The sequence below is a fragment of the Leptonychotes weddellii genome, chromosome 5 (assembly GCF_054177405.1).
Source record: "Leptonychotes weddellii isolate Sample4059 chromosome 5, ASM5417740v2, whole genome shotgun sequence".
Classification (NCBI taxonomy): Eukaryota; Metazoa; Chordata; class Mammalia; order Carnivora; family Phocidae; genus Leptonychotes; species Leptonychotes weddellii.
In genome coordinates, this window is record NC_138373.1 from 131,834,728 (window position 1) to 131,853,513 (window position 18,786).

At 36.7% G+C, this 18,786-nt stretch overlaps 1 pseudogene; it reads right to left on the reverse strand.

Moving 5' to 3' along the window:
* Window positions 1-16,284: 16,284 nt before the first annotated feature.
* On the reverse strand, window positions 16,285-16,823 carry LOC102749474 (actin-related protein 2/3 complex subunit 3 pseudogene; annotated as a pseudogene).
* Between the last annotated feature and the right edge of the window lie 1,963 nt (window positions 16,824-18,786).

The following is an 18,786-nucleotide window of genomic DNA, read 5'->3' on the forward strand; positions in this document are numbered from 1 at the left end:
CTGCCTTCGGCTCAGGTCATGATCCCAGGGTCCTGGGATTGAGTCCCGCATCGGGCTCCCTGCTAGGCGGGGAGCCTGCTTCTCTCTCTGCCTCTGCCTTTCTGTCTCTCTGACTCTCATGAATAAATAAATAAATAAAAAACATTTAAAAAGCCTGCTGGAATTTTAATTGGTATTGCATTCTATCAGTGCATCCATTAGGATAATTGACAACAGCTCTTGAGTCTTCCAGTCCTTGAACTAGTATAACTCTGCATTTATTTAGCTCTTCTTTAAATTCTCCCAGCAACATTTTTATAGTTCCAAAGTAGAGAATTTGCACATCTTTTCTTTGATGTATTTCCAACTATTTTATGTTTTTGTTGCTATTGTGAGCATTCTTACATTATATTTTCTAATCAATTGTTCTATATTTTTCAGTATTTCTTTTGTATACTCTGACTTTGCTAAATTCACTTTGTTAATTCTGATGGATTTTTGGTAGATTTCTTGGGATTTTCAATATAAACAATGATCTCTGCAAATAGAGTTATATCTTCCTTTGCAATTTGGATGCTTTTTACTTCTTTTTCTTAGTTTATCATGGGCTAGGACCTCCAGTGCAATGTTAAGTAGAAGTGGTAAGTTCAAACATTGTTGCCTTTCTCAATTTCAGGGGGATTAATCACTATGAAATATAATACTAAGTATAGGTTATTCATAGATGCCTTTTATCAAGTTGAGGAAATTCTCTTCTTCCCTAGTTTCCCAAGGATTTTTAGCATAAATGCCTGCTATAATACTATATCAAATAATTTCTGTTTATTGAAATGATCATATAATTTGTTGTCAGTTTCCTGAAGTAAATTCTACTTAGTCATGATGTATTCTCCTATTTGTGTACTGGTAGATTTAATTTGCTAATAATCTGTAAGGATTTTTGTGTCTATGCTCAAAACTATTGGTCTCTAATTTTCTAGTAATATATTTGCTAGCGTCATAAATTGGGAAGCATCTACCTCCTCTATTTTTGAAAGAGTTTGCAAAGATTGGTATTTCTTCCTTAGATGTTTGAGAGTTCAACAGTGAAATCATCTGAGAATTTTCTTTTTGACAAGTTAATTACATCTATCTCTTTAATAGTCTTAGGGCTATTCAGATTTTTCATTTTTACTTGCATCAGTTTTAAAGTTATATTATTTAAGGAATGTGTCCAGTTTATCTGTTATTAAATTTGTTGGCATACAAATGTTCATAATATTTATTTATATGAATTCCACAGGATTTATACTGATGTGCCCACTAGCATTCCTGTCAAGTCTTCTATATCATTACTAATTTTTTTTGCTATTTATTCTATCAGTTATTTTGATAGATAAAATCTCTACCAATGATTGTGGATTGGTATAATTTTCCTATTAGTTCTGTCTGTTTTTGCCTCATGTATTTTTTAGCTCTGTAATTAGATGAGTACACATTTAGATTTGTGTCTTCCTGATGAATAAATCCTTTTATCATTATAAAATAACCCTCTATTTCTGGTAGTACCTCTTGTATTGAAATAATCTAGTCACACTAAATTTCTTAGACTTGTAGATTGAATAGTATGTTTATTTCAATTGTTTTATTTTCAACTTGTGTGCACTTTTATATTTAAAGTGCATCTCTTTCAAACAACATCTAATTGAGCCTTGATTTTTAACTAGTCTGACAATTACTTAATGACTTTCTAGGATTCCATTCTAGCTCTTCTGATAGTTTTTTAGCTATACCTCTTGGTATTTTATTTTAGTGGTTGCTTTAGAGATTACAATATACATCTTTAAGTTATGAAAATCTATTTGAATTAACATTATAGCACCACATATAAGAACCTCACAACTGTATAATTCCAACTACCTTTCCTCTATCCATTGTGATAGTCATGTCATATACTACTACATATATTATAAACTCCATAATCCATTAAAATATTAATCTTTGCTTTAAACAGATAATGGGCTTTTAAAGAATTTTATAATACTTCTTTAATCTTTTATATTTATCCACATATCTAATATTTCCATTATTCTCCATGGCAGAGGTGTTTTTCAGTGCTTTTCAGGCCATGGTTGGCTCATTACAGACACATCTGTTCTTTGCATAGAAATGATTTCACGGGGAATATTGGGAGCACAGATTCTATCACTGAGTTAGTTCTATTTTGAGCAAGGGTGCTAACCTTTTATACCCTGTGTCAGTGAATCATTGGCTAAAGTCCACTCCCTCCATCTCCTCAAAATAGAGGATAGCCTCCTGGGTTAGGTGGCTCTGTTAGCTGAAGACCATTCTCTAATGATGGGGCAGATGTGATTTGTTATCAGCCAAGATCTGGCCAAAGCACCAAGACATCCATTATAGGGCTATCCTGTAAGATGCAGTACGTTCCTTAAACCAACAATCACTATTGACATGTCTCCAATAGGTAGAATAAACAGGTTGAAAAACCAAGGGATGAAAATAGAAGTGGCCTTATTTAATCTCCTTGCCAGTGAACTACTTGGGAGAAGTTGTATTTCCTGTCCCCACATGTGCAGGCTCAAGTGGATAAAGAGGCATTGATTAGTGGTGGGGATAGGGTGCTTACACCAAGGGATAGAGTAAAGTCTGCCTAAATTTAAAGATGCAGCTGCTATCTGATGATTATGGGTTCTGGAGTCTTTGGAAAAGCAGGCACAAAAAGGGGATATATTGGCAGGTGTAATTGATCCTGATCTTCATGAGGAGGTATGACTGCTGTTATGTATGGGGGTTGGATAGAATGTCTGGTACAAAGGTGAACCACTGGAGCATTTTTGGGTACGTTTGTGCCCCATTTTAGTTGTATATAGGCATGCAAATCAATCATGGCATAGATGAGGTCATGATAACCAGGGCTTCAACCTTCTCACGGATGAGAATCTGGGTCACCTCCCTACGCAAGCCATTAGATTACAGAACTGCTCTCCTAGGGTGCTAGAATGCTAGAAGATAAGTATCCGTTTTGTCTTGGAGAACAACTATAGCAGTATGGACTGTATTCATTTCAATAAGACATCCTTCATAAATTTTTCCATGAATTATGATTATAGAACTCTAGAGACATTGTAACTGTTAGAATGAACTTATTGTGAAAAACAAATGCAAACAGTGAGCTGTAATAGTCTCTGTGGTGACTCACTTCTTTAGATCTCTTTAATGGGCTGGTGCTTCCATCTCCCAGCTGATGCAAGTTTTCAGATGCCTGTATTTCTGAAGAATTGTCCCAGTTAGGGCTGATGGGAGCTCACTCATTCAGGGGATTGCCCGCATAGGCTCATGGACAATGACTAACTGATACTGGTCAGTCTTCTGGTCTGGTCCTTCTGTCTCAAGGGGGGAATAATACTGCAGTCAAATTTATGTTCTACCTCTCATCCCTTCTCAGCCTCCTTTATCCGACCAAGACTAGACTTTAACTGAGACTATATCCATGTAACCAAATTCCTACTCCGTTCTGTGTCTAGGGAATCTAAGCTAAGATGGGGTGAAAATCAGCTTCTGTGTTCCCTTTGCTCCTTTGGGTTCTTGCTGTGCTTTTCTTGTAGGGTTAGGTGGAGGGTGGGTCCTTGATTTCTTGCCAGCTGGCTAAGTACATTTTGAAAGATTTAAAAAAATATTTTCTTCATCAGAAGGGTTAGTCTTTGAATCTAATTTCACATACTGTTGGGAAATAGCAGTTTTATCTTTGCTCCTATTTTATCCAGACCATTTTCTTAGATACAATATTTATTAAGCCCTTACTATGTACCAGGCAGTGTTCTAAGGGTATTACATCTATTAACTCATTTCAGACCACTCATTAACCCTATAAATTAGGCATACATATTATTTCCATTTTAGAGATAAAGATATTAAGATACAGAGAATTTAAACAACTTGTGCAGGCTCATGCAGCTGGTAAGTAATTGAACTAGGATACAACTCAGCAGTGTGGCTTCAAGAGTCGTGATATTCTACTATCTTTTAAGTAGGAGTTTCCCAGCTAAATTCTTCTGTAATTGTTTTACATGGTATTTAAGTGCCTGAAGAAGGGTTTGAAGAGTGATTTTCCTATCACCAACACATATATTTCATAATATGTAAATCTATTTTGAGAAGGAAAAGGTTATATGGCCCATCTGGATTTTTTGCTATCAAAGTTTGTTCAATCCAAGAGTGTTCTGTAGCCACTTCACTGCAATTAATTATGCTTCCAGCAGTTAAGATCTACAGTGGAAGGAAATAATACACCAAGATAATGATATTACTAGAATAATAACTGAATAAAAAAAGATTTGTGACATTTTATATATTTTGCATTACGTTACTACTAATAGGCTTTTCTTGAATACCTGGCACCTGCCAATAATTTTCAAATATTGTCTTGTAAAATTCATCAGAACTCTTCAAGAAAGTATTTTTTAAGCACTGAGTAAGTATTTGTTGAATGAATGTTGAGTGAAATGTGAAATAACATTTTCCTGGCCAATAGGCAAAAAAAAAAAAAAAATAAGTGTAAGGTAAGTCAGAGCTGTGCAAATACTACATTGGACAAAGTTCCTCTGATAAGAAAGAAAGAGACCTAAGTACTGTAGATTTTAGTAACATAGAGATAAATTTCTGCAAAGAAAATCTGTCATGGTACAATCAGACTTTCATTGTCCTCATTCTCTTGAAATCATCTTTCAAAGATCTATAATGAGATCCATGTCACATTTCATGTTCAATATTCAGGCCTAATTTTACTCAGCATCATTTTGTGCAGTTGGTGATTCTCTCTTCTTTGAAACATTTTTTTTTCTGCTTGGTTTCCAGGATATTGCTCTTCCGACTTAAATTTTTTAAAAGTCACTCTAACTGCCCTGTGGAGAACAGGCCATAAAGATGAAAGCAAGTGGTTGTTGCAATACTCTAGACTTGAATCAGGGTGTAGCAATGAGACCCTAGAGGGAAGATTAAGGAGCAGTTGAATAGACGAATCTTGAATGCCAAGAGGAGGGTCAGGCTGGGCGTATGACTGTGGGCCTGAATGAGATCACCAAGTACATGAATGTGGAGGGGAAGAGAAGTGCAAAGCTGAGGCCTTGGCACTTCAAGGTGTGTAACTGGGAAATAGAGGAAGATCCAACAAAAGAAACTAGGAGTGACTCCTAGTTTCATCTTTGTGGCATGTTCTCCACAGGGCAGTTAGAGTGACTTTTAAAAAATGTAAGTCAGATCATGTCACTCCTCTGCTCAAAACCATCCAATTGCTTCAGTAATTATTCAGAATAAAAACAGAAACCTTTTCCAGTGACCAATTAAGCTCTATGTGATCTGGTGTTACTCTATTCTATGCCCCACTTCTCTAATCTCATCTCACTTTTTACGTTGCTTGCTTCTCTCCAGCCACTCTGGCTTCCTTGCTAATCTTGGAATATGCCAAGCACATTCTTTCCTCAAGACCTTTGCCCTTATTTTTCTCCCCTCACATATCCATAGACTGACCCCCTACTTCCTTTATGCCTCTGTTAATTGCCAACTCCCTGGCATCTATATAAAATAGCATGTCCTTCCCATTCCTCTCGGTCTCCCTACCTTGTTTTATTTTTCTTCTTAGTTTTCCTTACCACATATGTGGTTCTTTGCTTATTGTCTCTTTGTACTTCCACTCCCTTTGAAACATGAGCTTTTGAGAGCAATGACTGTTTTATTCACTGCTGCATCCCCATTGCCTAGAACAATGTCTGGCACTTAGTAGATACCTAATGAATATTCAACCAATGAATGTATGAAAGCATTTTAATTATTAAAAAATATATCACTAGGATATATTGCTTTACAATGAGTTTTCACAGAAATTATGTCTACAAAAACTGCTCAAAAATCTGAGAGCATCTTCTCTATGGTTTTCTCATTTGCATTTTGGGAGATCTGCCTGAGATACAGAGAGCTGAGAAGAGTCTTCCTCTTCTTTTCCTTTGGTCAAGATTATTTTCAGGAGAAGGGAAGTATAAGTAGGAAACAGTTTTTTCTAACCTGAGGGCAAAATAGAATTTGTATAGTGCATAATTATTTATCATGCAGAAAAAAAGTCCTTCAAATGGGCTGGGCATCCTTAAGAACAAAGTCCAAACGAGTCCACCTTTGCTCTTGCTCTGCCATTGCCCTGACTGGAGTCCATCCTTCATTCTATAACTCAGTGATCTCCTGTTTCCAATCCATTAAACAGAGATAATAATACTGTCTCTACCTTACAATAGTGCTGGGAGGCTTGATTAATTAGTAAAAGTTTATGAAACACTTTGACATTCTCAGATGAAAGGCACTAAAGGTGTACAGTGTTATTATATTTTTAACAATCAGAAAACCTGATATTAAAGTAATGACATTTTACACTTTTGTAAGATCAAAAGCCTTAATAAACAGAAGTCATTTTATATTCATTTTATTTTTAGAACACAGAAGCACAAGAAGGCTGAAGCCTTTTTCCAGAGGTGACTCTGCAAATCAATTGAACAGTCACAGATGGATGTGAATACATGTGCAGAGAAAGGCCACAGCATAGCAGATAAAGTTAGCTTAACCACCTTAACCATGAGTTCAACAGCATGGCATTAAGAAGGAACAGCTCATAGTAGAAAGGTCACTTGACCAGGAGCAGAGAGGACATTTTCATTACCCTGGTTGTTAGGCCAATTCATGTGATAGTAAGTAACTCATTTAACAAACACTTAGTAGCTGACTGATAGCATGTACAGATATACAGGTATTACTTGTCCTTGTCCAGAGATTAATGGTAGTGGAGAAGTATGGAGACTGCGAGGAAAACTTGACATTCCTGGGTTCTAACAGGGTCCCTAAAGAAGCACTTCCATTTGCTCAGGGTAGTAGCAACAGCTCAATTCCTGTGTTTTCTGGGAAAGGCCCATACAAACCTTTGAACTCTTGTGAGCCTGGAGGTAAACTGCACTGTCAGCTGAATTTCTCCTGGCTCTAGGATTTGGACAGAGCTCTCGCTGGCACTGGGGGAAAATTGAAAGCCAGACTGCTCCTTTGTGCCTCATCGAAGTGTTAACAGTTACCAATACCTTCACTACTGGCCATCAAGTACAAAATGTTGTGCTTTTTGCCACTCTCTCTACTGTGGCTCTACCCTGATAAAGAGCAATAATAAAGATATTGTCAATGAGGACATAAATCTGTCAGCAAATAAAGAATAATAACAACTTAATTAAGGAGACCCAGTTACTGAGAGGAAGAATAAGTGACTTCTTTTGTGGTGGAATCAATAGAAGAGTCAGAAGACAATTTTAACAAATCAGTCGTTGCAAACAGATCACATGCCAAAAAAACCTTTCTGTGTCTTCTAAAATGGAGAGTCAATGAAAAGAAAGAAGTTTCTTTTCTGAAGTTCAAGTGGTGGAAAATTCTAACAACACAGAACAAAAAATACAAAGTGATGAATATCATTAAATAAAAGGTAAAAGTTTTAGAGAACATATTCTGAAAATATACATATGAATAATAGGAGTTCCATAGGAAGAAAAATGAAGAAATAGAGTGGTAATAACTTAAATAATTCAAGAAGAATTGAGTGGGCTGAAAGTGGACTTGAGTTAGTTCATTGGAAAACCCTCTTGGAACCAGGAAGAATTATAGGTGGTCCCTGAATTAGGATGGTTCGACTTTATGATGGTGCAAAAGCAATATGCATTTAGTAGAAACTACACTTCAAAATTTGAATTTTGATCTTTTCCTGGTCTAGCGATATATGGTACATTACTCTCTTGTGTTGTTGGGCAGTGGCAGTGAAGTGCAACTTCAGGTCAGCCATGTGATCACAGGGGTAAACAATTCATATGCTGACAACTGTTCTGTACCCATACAACCATTCTGTTTTTCACTTTCAGTACAGTATTCAGTAATTACATGAGATATTCCATACTTTAATATAAAATATGTTCTGTGCTAGATGATATTGTCCAGTAATAGTCTAATGTAATTGTTCTGAGCACATTTAAGGTAGGCTAGGCTAAGCTATGATGTTAGGTGTATTAATGCATTTTCCACTTATGATATTTTCAACTTACGATGGGTTTATTGGGATATAACCTTGTCATAAATCAAGGAAGATCTGTAATTTACAAAGCCAGATGCCAAGGCTTGTTTTGGTGACTTTTCAGAATTTCAGGACTAAAAAGGAAATCTTACAGGTTTACAGAGGATAGATAACCTAGAAAGACAATAGCAGCTTTCTAGTATAAGCATATCATTTGTATTATTGGATGCTAGAAAACAGTGGGATTACTTTAATACATGACTGAGAGACTGCAGCCAAGAATCATATACCTAGCCAAGATATCATCTGTCTAACCAAAGAAAAAACATTTCCAGGAATTCAAGAGGTCAGAGAGTATACCACTTTATATCTTATCTGAAAAATACATTCAAATCTGTGTCCTAAATAAATGAAAACCAAGGAACTCAAGATCTCAAGAAGAAAAACATTGTAGGTAGTAAATTGAAGGTGCTGCTCTGACTATATATTTTTAAGTATTAAGTTTGAAATAAATGACATATTCATTCTGCAATGGAAAAACTCAGCAATTGCTTCCAGCTTTTTTTTTTTTTTTTTGGTGTAGAAGTAGGGGGAGGGAGAGAGAGAGAGTGAGGCTGAGAGAGTTAAATACTGATACTAATATCATCTTTCATTTCACTTAATAAGCAGATAGCGGGGCGCCTGGGTGGCTCAGTTGGTTAAGCAACTGCCTTCGGCTCAGGTCATGATCCTGGAGTCCCGGGATGGAGTCCCGCATCGGGCTCCCTGCTCGGCAGGGAGTCTGCTTCTCCCTCTGATCCTCCCCCTCTCATGCTCTCTGTCTCCCATTCTCTCTCTCAGATAAATAAATAAAAAATCTTTAAAAAAAAACAAAACATACATGCCTTTAAAAAAAAAATAAGCAGATAGCACTGAATAAATGTAAAATGGAAGATAGGATTCTGTTGTTCCTTCCATCAGCAGCATTTCTGATGTGCCTCTGACAGTGTATGTCTCCACTGTTGAAGGTTTCTAGTGTTTAAAGAAGTGTTATTTACACAGCATGGCTTGTAAAGTCAAAACAGTGGCTTCATCTTGTGGTCAAGGATGATCAAGGATAATTTTCCTGTGTGCAGTTTCATGACATAAAATGTAAATTGAGTGAACTGCACCTCCATGTTAGATCAGCAAAAGCCAGGGATTAAGGAATTCATGTTCTAAAGATCTTACATGTGGGTGTGGAGAAGGGCGGTAAAAGAAGTCTAAAGATTTTATTTTGATGTGTTGGGATGGATGTAGGAAAGGAAATATAACAAAAGATTTGAAAGAGATTAGAAGTGTGAGAGAATATTACTTGCAATTCTGTGGCAATACATTTGCAAGCCAAGAGAAACTGGATGATTTTCTAGCCAAAATGAACTGGATGATTTTTGAGGACACTATCAAAACTAACTTAAGTAAAAATACAAAACTTGAGAAGATAATAACTGTGGGAGAGATTTGGAAGATAATGTAAGATATACCATTAAAAAAGGCTAATTAAAAAAAGATAAGTATAGTGTTACTTAAACCATTTTAAATCTTGGAAAAAGATGAAAATCTCTAGTTGGGTTTATGCAGCGGAGGTTTATGAGGTTTATTTACTGATAAGATAGTACCAAACTATTTATATATTTAAGAATATCAATATAAAAATTCTACATAATTATAATTCAACAGAATTGAGCAGCCATCAAAGAATACACCATGATTCAATCTGGATTATTCAAGGAGGGTGAAGAGAGCTCAATATTAAGAAATGTATTAATGCAATTAATTGAATCAAAAAGTTAAAAGAGAAAACAAAAAAAAAGATTACCACTTTCCCTTCCTCTGATCACCAGTATTTGAAATATTGTTTTATTAATTATATATTGTCAAAGCTGATAACACTGAATTCTGCCTATAACCATAATTCCCATGTTGAGTTCTACAATTAAATAGATTCAGGGTTCTTTATTAGTGTTTTGACCATGGCTTCTCCTTGAGGTTATTATTTTGAGTGATCTATCAGTGGGCTGGTTTTCATTGGCCAGTAATTTTACAAGAAGGGCTTAGGAAAACTAATTAATAGAACAATATTTCATATATTGGTGATCAAGAGAGGGGGAGGTGGTAATCTTTTTTTTTGAGGAGGAGCAGTTATTCTATGGTATATTTTCTGGATCTTCCTTTTACTTTGTTCATGCATTTTTTGGGGGAGGGGGAGCTGTATCTGACCAAAGATGTTTCATTGGGTCCTTTTTTACAACTATCATGTAGAGGCCAGTTATTTGCTGAAGAATTATTTGTAGATTTGTAGAAGGTAAGGAATGAGCTAACATAATCTGAGCTTCAGTTTTGTTTGCCTGTCTTAAAAACCTCTCACACAATCCTTTATTTTGTCTCCTTTGGGATGGCATTTCCATCAGTTTTGGTGTTCTGGGTTTGGTGAGTCTCACAGCAGAGGACTTCATATCACCAGCTTTATGGTTTTCCATCTAATGATGACTATCTCTCTTTTCCCATTTTATCTTGCTACCCCACCTGCAGACTTCTTGCTAAGAGCTAGGTGAAAGCAATTCAAATGACATGTATCCAGAATATGGACAAAGGATCTAAATAGACATTTCTCCAAAGAAGATATACAAAGGACTGATAAGCACATGAAAAGATGTTCAGTATCATTAGTTAATAGAGAAATGCAAATCAGTACCACAATGTGATATCACTTCACCCCTACTAGGATGTAAAATGAATGTAAACTGGTGTAGCCACTTTGGAAACCACTTTGATAGTTCTTCAAAATGGTTGAACTTGAAGTTACCATATGACCAAGTAATTCCACTCTTTTCTATAAATGCAAGAGGAATGAAAACATATGTCCACATGAATATTCATAGCCACATTATTCATATAGAATTATTTGGTTTATGACAAAAAGTGGAAACAACCCGTCTGTCAACTAATTAATGGATAAATTAAATGTGGTCTATCCACACATTGGAATATTATTTGACAATAAAAAACAATGAAGTACTGATGCATGTTACAACATTATGAATCTCTTAAACATTATGCTAAGTGCAAGCAGCTAGTCACAAAAGACTACATATTGTATTATTGTATGATTCCATTTATATGAAATGCCTAGAACAAGCAAAACTACAGAAAGTAGTTTAGTGGTTGCCTAGGGCTGGGGGTGGTGGTGGGAGGGGATGGGCAATAGGTTTTGTTTTGTGGGTGATAAAAATGTCTAAAATTAGATTGTGGTGATGATTGCACAACTCTGTGAATTTTACTAAAAACCATTGAATGGTTTGTATGCTTTAAATGGATGAATGGCATCATATGTGAATTATATCTCTATCTTCATATCTTTATTAAGCTGTTTAAATGACAGCCGATGACTGAAGCCTCTTGAGTCAAAATGTCCAAGTTCAATTACTGGCACTTCCAATTGGCCATGTGACTATGGGCAAGTTCCTCCACATCTTTGTGCATCTGTGTCATGTGGATAATGATATTACCCACCTCCAGCCTGGATTGTGAGGACAAAAGAGTGGGTGCTCAGAATAGTCTGGTACATAGTAAATGTCAAGGAAATGTCAGTTATTTTTTGAGCCTATCCACTGCATGTTTTAAAATCTCAATGACCATATTTTTCATTTCAAGTTCTATTTAGTTATTTTCTAAATCAGCTTATACTGTCTTCATGTTACTTTTCTTATGTTCTTGATTCCTTTTTTTTATATCTTTAATAATTTTGTAACACTTTGTCTATGATTAAGTAAGTGTAAATAACTTGGCACATAGAAGGTACTCAGTAGATATTTGTTGAATTTATGAATGAATACCTAGTAGAAAGTCCTGTTTTCCTCACTCTTCCAGTATGTTTCCTTGAAGAAATTATTTGCTTTAGTTTTTTATCTGTAACACAGAACAGTATCTATCTCCTAAAGTTGTGGAGTCTAAATGAAATTGTTTGCAGTTTAGTGCTCGATATACATTAGTTGCTTAATTATATTCACTTTCTTCCCTTTCAGTATCCTATTCATCTTTGTACATGTGTTATCACGGACTCCACCCTCTTAGGAGTGGCTGAGAGCTCGTTTTTTTAAGTATTTCCACTCAGGTTTTGCTGCCCTCTCTGCAAATCCTTATAGAATCTGTTTCTCCTTCTTGAAGTTCTTTCACTATTGAGTTCTTTGGAGCCACACATATCCTGATGTTGTCTGTTCACTTTCTCTTGATTATTTTGCTTCTTTTGCCACTCTGACTGTTTTAGTTACTGAATTAATTTCTACTTTCAGAATGGTAATAAATGCAAAAGCACCTTAGTGTCTACAGAGTAGAAACTCCATGCATATTGATTGAATCTTAAATAGCTCTTAAATTCTGCTGCCTGTCACTCAGAGTTTCCCTTGGTGTTCTACTCCCTGCCTCACTGAGGGCTGCACAGTCGCTGTACTCTGGCAGATCTGCAGTCAGTTCTCTTCCTGACCCTGGAGAGCCAGACTGAGGAGCATCTTTTGCTTCATCTTTTGAATTAAAAAGGGCCAGAGTCCCTAGTAAAGCAATGTCAGTGCTACCCATTAGAAGGGAAAAACAAACAACTGAGAATCTCAGATTGCCTATTTATGGTAATTCTTAGTTTTTGCCTATGATTGGATATAGGACTCTTAGATATAGGGATCTACAGAAGAGCTTATTTTTTGTTGCTCGTTCCCTTCGGTGATGAAAGGGCTGGATATAGTGTTCAGAAGATACTAATTACTATATGAATTGCATCATTACTAAAACATAAGGTGAAACTTAGCTCATGTTTTGGGTACTGTCCAAACAAAGATATTACTGGAAGGACACTATCATAACGTTGTTTCACCAGCTAGAACTATTTGCATCCTTTATGCTTTAGGCTTCAGGGCTAACAGTCTGTGGTTCCTTTTGTGAAAAAAATTCAAGCAAGAAATGGGGGCAGGAGGGATATAAAGAGAAACATTTTTAAAAAGAAGTGAAATATTTTCAGGCACTGGTCAGCTCCCAAAATGTAATTTTTCCTTCTCTATGCCTAGAGTTCTAAAAATTCTTCTTGCAATAGAAATAAAATATTTAGTGGAAGCATTCATAATTATTCAATGAGTCAGATGTCCCATTGTTTTATTATTATAGAGGTTTATATTGGACATTAATTATTATATTTTGTCTTTCCAGAATTCACAATCTTTTCTGGGAAACATTCTTATTTTTTCTTGTGGAAACCACCCCTTCCCCACTCTTAGTCCAAGGGACTTGAGTAAGATTGATCAGTATATACTATTTTTCTGGTCAGCCACTCTAACTCATTCAGAAATAGGCACAATGTTATTTAAAATCAGCTATACCTGATAAGGGTTATAAACTCTATTATTACCTTGGAGTTGCTGAGAAAATGGCTTATCATATTTCATGGATTCTAGGGTATCCTATTTTCACCCAAATTTTAACATCTCTGGTATTGGGGTACATTTTATAATCTGCATCATAGCAAGCTATTCTGTTATTATTAAAGGATGAGCATTTTTCCTTTCTTACTAGTACATAATAAAAGTATTTTCTTACAATCAGTGATGATGTAGGTCCCATAAAATATGGTATACCTGGAGCTTCTGACAGCCATCTTGTCATGATGAGGGCTGAGGTGGGTCTAAGAGTGGAGAGGACAGGGGAGGAGAACAGTTCTCTTGAGATCAAGAGAAACTTAGCATTGATGATGTAATTTAGATTCTGTTGTATCTAATCACATCTGAAGTTAATGCCCAGGTTCTATAAGCCAGCTAACTCTCTTCTCACTCGGCACACACTCGTTGTTGTTGTTTAAATATATGTGAGTGGCCTATCTCTCACTTTTAACTGTGAGAGTTCTGACCACTTGTATATCAAGTAAAGAAACCCTTGAGATATTATCAAAAACCAATACCTGAACAGAGAGAACTTAACTGTGGTCACTTTCTTCTTTCTCAGTTAAGAAAAATAATGGACATGAAGCAATGTGGGGTATCTAAAACATTTGACAAACATAAATAAGGTCAGTAATAGGCATTTTCTCTCAGGAAATACTGAGATGCTTTATAATTCAGGAGGCAAGCATAATCCATAGACATATTCTAAGGCCTGTGAAACATACCAAGATTCTTAGTTGCCCTGGAATGAAAATGACTTACAGAGATTGCTTTCTGTAGGAGAAAGACATTCTCACATGCTCATCAAGGTTTAGGGAATTTACAGATAAGGTGCAGTCCAGCCAAACTCTAACAGTAGACACACTACATAGGATGTTTCAAATGGGTAATGGGATGTGTGTGTATGTGGAGAGTACAGGGAGTTAAGGGCCTAGAACCTTAAACCATCCAAAATGAAAAACTTTATCCATCAAAGTAAACAGTGGGACTACATATTTGGAGGTAAAAGGGTGTTAGTATAAACTCTAAAGTTTTCTAGTACCATTGTCTTGAAACTGTAATTTGATTAAGGCTGCTTCTACAAGTGATCAAAAATACTTTCTAAAATTTCAAGTTATTTGATAACTATAAATCCTTAAAATCCTTATAGGATAGGACATATGTGGAGATATTGTTCTGTCTTGTTCAGATGCCTTCCTTAAAGACAGTGCATTTGTGCATAATTAGCATATTTTGGCCTTAAGCCTTGCACCTAGTAATGCTCTTCAAGTGATTAGGACTATCTGAGAAATGCTATAATCCCCTAGAAATGTACTGTTTGGTTTTTCTCAGTACTGTTATGAAAAAGACTAAGAATGTGTAAACTGGAATTAAGGAACAGTTCCTGCCAGTTAAATGAGCAGAACAAAAGTATATATGTTCAGTCATGTTTGCTGAACTAAGGACAGCTTGAGATCATTTAATTAAATTGTTTAAATAACACCTTTAAATCCCAAATCTTTTTGTCTTTATTATAAAATGAACATTATGCAATTAACATTTGTTCTCAGTCTATTTTTCCTTTAAAATGATGAAAAAGTGTTAGGGGATCACCTTTATATTTTAGTAAATTTACATGATACTAATCTAGCTGCGATTACTCTCTTTTTAATGCTTTATTAAAAAAAAAAAAAGTTGGGCCAGACTCTTGAATGAGCGCTTTGGTTTATATCAAGAGAGGAATGATTATGTAACCAAACATATTCAGATACTAAATCTGTACCCCCATCTTATAGAAAGAAGTTACCAGCAGAACCGCCTGGAGAGCCTCCATCTGTGCCTAAACACTCTCTGGTGACAGTTTCATGTTCCCAAGGGTCATTTGGATTACTAATACAGGCATTACTAATACAAGTACTAATACAAGTAGTATTTATGGTTTTGTTTTGTTTTTAAGATTTTATTTATTTATTTGACAGAGAGAGACACAGCGAGAGAGGGAACACAAGCAGGGGGAGTCGGGGAGGGAGAAGCAGGCTTCCCGCAGAGCAGGGAGCCCGATGTGGGGCTCGATCCCAGGACCCTGGGACCATGACCTGAGCTGAAGGCAGATGCATAATGACTGAAGCACCCAGGTGCCCCAGTATTTAAGTTTTAAACAAACAAACAAAAACAACATTATTTGTGAGTTATCATGTAGACAGCATCATTAAATAATACATTATTGAATAGTTAAATTAAACTTTACACAATCAGGGGCGCCTGGGTGGCTCAGTCGTTAAGCATCTGCCTTCGGCTCAGGTCATGGTCCCAACATCCTGGGATCGAGCCCCGCATCGGGCTCCCTGCTCCGCGGGAAGCCTGCTTCTCTCTCTCCCGTTCCCCCTGCTTGTGTTTCCTCTCTCGCTGTGTCTCTCCCTGTCAAATGAATAAATAAAATCTTTAAAAATAAATAAATAAATAAATAAATAAATAAATAAACTTTACACAGTTACAAATAGGCCATATTTTTTGAGCAAATGATGTTAATGTATTTTTTTTTGTTAGAAATTTCTTTATTCTAACTTATTTTTATTAAGCACCAGTTTAATACTGCAGAAAATTTCAAATCACCCATTCTTCCCTCCCTCACCCAAATTCTTGATAAAGAGCTCTTCAAGTGAAGACACGCTCTCTTCTCTCTTCTGTATAAAACTTTATCAAATAAAGGCAAATAACTGTGTACATCTTGCTGTAAAATACTGCCCACAGCTGTGGAAAGTGTCTGCCCAGGCTCCTTTCACTGTCCAGGTCCCGAAAGACTCTTGTTCATAAACTGTCTCTTCACAAACAAGTCCACCACTTGCTAGGTTTATCATTCTGAGGGTCAAAAACTTTCTCACAAAGTCTCAGTCCAGTCTCTTGTCTCAGCTGCTGTAAGTAGGCCTTCATCACATCATCTTCCTGTTTGTTTGCAGGTTTGGCATAAATTGCATTAAGTGGAAAACCAGGCTCTCCAGGAATGGGAAAATTAGTGATTCCCAGCGTATACATTTCGTTTTCACCTTGGCTTTTGGAATTGCACTTCTGGAGTTTCCTTAGACACTCAGAAATGTAGAGAGTTACATATATCAAGGTTCTATCAGCTTCATTCTTAATCTCATAGTTTTTGAAGAAGACATTGGCCTTAAAGTAATAGATGGCTTCATCCACAATATCTGTATCTTTTGTCTCTCTAGGGGCAGGTCCTTTGAACTGACTTCTGATAGGCAACAGTGCCATGTTTCCAATGAGTTTGGTGTCAGGGTCCATGAGAGAAGAGTGGTAAGCCAGCATCTTGGCGGTGCCCGTGTTGCAAGCTAGACGAGGAGGTTGGGGTTCGAGTGCGGTGCTCGATGTTGATGTAATTTTAAACACCCCAAATCTCCCCTGTTCCCAAGATATCTATAGTAGTTATCAATCAGTAATGACCAGTCCACCTTAGTTGTATTATTTCATCAGTCTCTTGTAGTACACATTCTTGAGTAATTCTTTCCATGGGTTAATCCATCACTGTATGTAGACTTTCTGATCCCTATGTCAAACCATATAAACTTATTTTCTCATTCTCCTGAACACACTTTTTCCCCCTTCCCTGTATACTCTTTAAAAACTTTCCCTTTTCTTTGTGTCTACCACTTGATTTGGTCTGTATTCCTCTTTTCATGTGTCAGCCACTCATTTTACTGTTCCCTAGCTTTCTGTATTTCTTACTTTGCTTTATGTTTGTGTTCTTAGTGAAAAGGGCAAAAAAGTGAGTATTGTTCACTTAGGAAATGTTATTTTGGGGAGTAAAGAAGATGGGTATTTTAAAGGATTATTTAGAAAACCATCCATTCTAGTATACAAAACACTTCCTGGCTTCCTCACTCCACCACACCACTTGAAAGTTGGGTAACTACTCCTTACTCACTGTTCAGAGTATTCTGTATCTCTGCGTCTTTCTTTTTCATGGTCTTGACCCTGAGTCTCCACCTACTGTAGCCACTGAGCTTCATAGTCATAATCTAGGCTTTATAACTAACCCTCTATCGTCTGAGTTACCAGGATTTAACCTTCCAGTCCCATCTCCCTAGAGTTCTCTTACTTTTATAGCTTACTCCTTAGTGTTCTTGAACTTCAGCGTTAATTTCACAAGATCTTATGATTTCCTTTTTCACTATCCATCACTCCCTCATGTAGTTTTAACTCCTCTTCTCCATCATAATTCTGTGGTCCATCATTATAATTACTTCTCTGTACATCCTCAAGTCAAGCAAGAGCCTCTCTTGCTCCATCATGATCTCCTGAAAACCCAACTGCAGTTCAATTAAGCTTTCAGCCTAACCTATACCTGTAACCTCACAGCAGAATGTGACTGAAGAAAGGCACACAGTCAGGGTGACTGGTCTTACTTCACATCCATAGCAGTGAACCTTGGACTAGATCTGTTCCCACATACTCTGCCTTTCCTCCTCTTACTATGAATGAACAATCCCTACTCAGAGATAAGGCTGTCTGTAACTTGTGCATTTGGCTCTCTCCCTTCTCCCCTACTCAAGAACCCTGTTCCAACCATTCTTCCCTCAGTCTCTGGCACCATCCATTTTTTTTCCCATCAACTTGATCACTCACGTAAGCATATAAATGAATAGAATTCTTCCTTTTTGTGTGTAGTAAAATTGTACCAAAGAATTGTCTATATTCGTTTTCTTCAATTGCTTTGTTCCCATTGTCCTTGGAACTCTTTCCAACTAGGCTTTTAACCCCATAATTCCATCAAAAGTGCTTTGGTTAAGGATACCAAGGACAGGGATGCCTGGGTGGCTCAGTTGGTTAAGCGTCTGCCTTCGGCTCAGGTCATGATCCCAGTGTCCTGAGATTGAGCCCCGCGTCGGGCTCCCTGCTCAGCCAGGAGCCTGTTTCTTCTTCTGCCACTCCCTTCTGCTTGCGCTCTCAGTCTCTCTCTCAAATAAATAAATAAAATATTAAAAAAAAAAAAGGCTACCAAGAACATGCATGTTTCCAAAGTTAGTGGTCAATTCTCAGTCTTCATCTTACTTGGGTACTCAGCTGCATTTGACAGAATGGAATCCTAAATCCTACTTGCAACACCTTCTTCAATTAGCTTCTGGGACGGCATAAGCTCCTGGATTTCCTAGCCTCTTCATTTTCTTATTTATCCTGTTTGCCTGAACTTGAAAAGCTGGCATGCCTCAAGGCTCAGTCCTTAGGGGGAAAAATCATTTTTTCCTAGCTAGACTCCCTTAGCGATCTCATTCACTCTCATAACTTTTAAGACCATCTTTAACA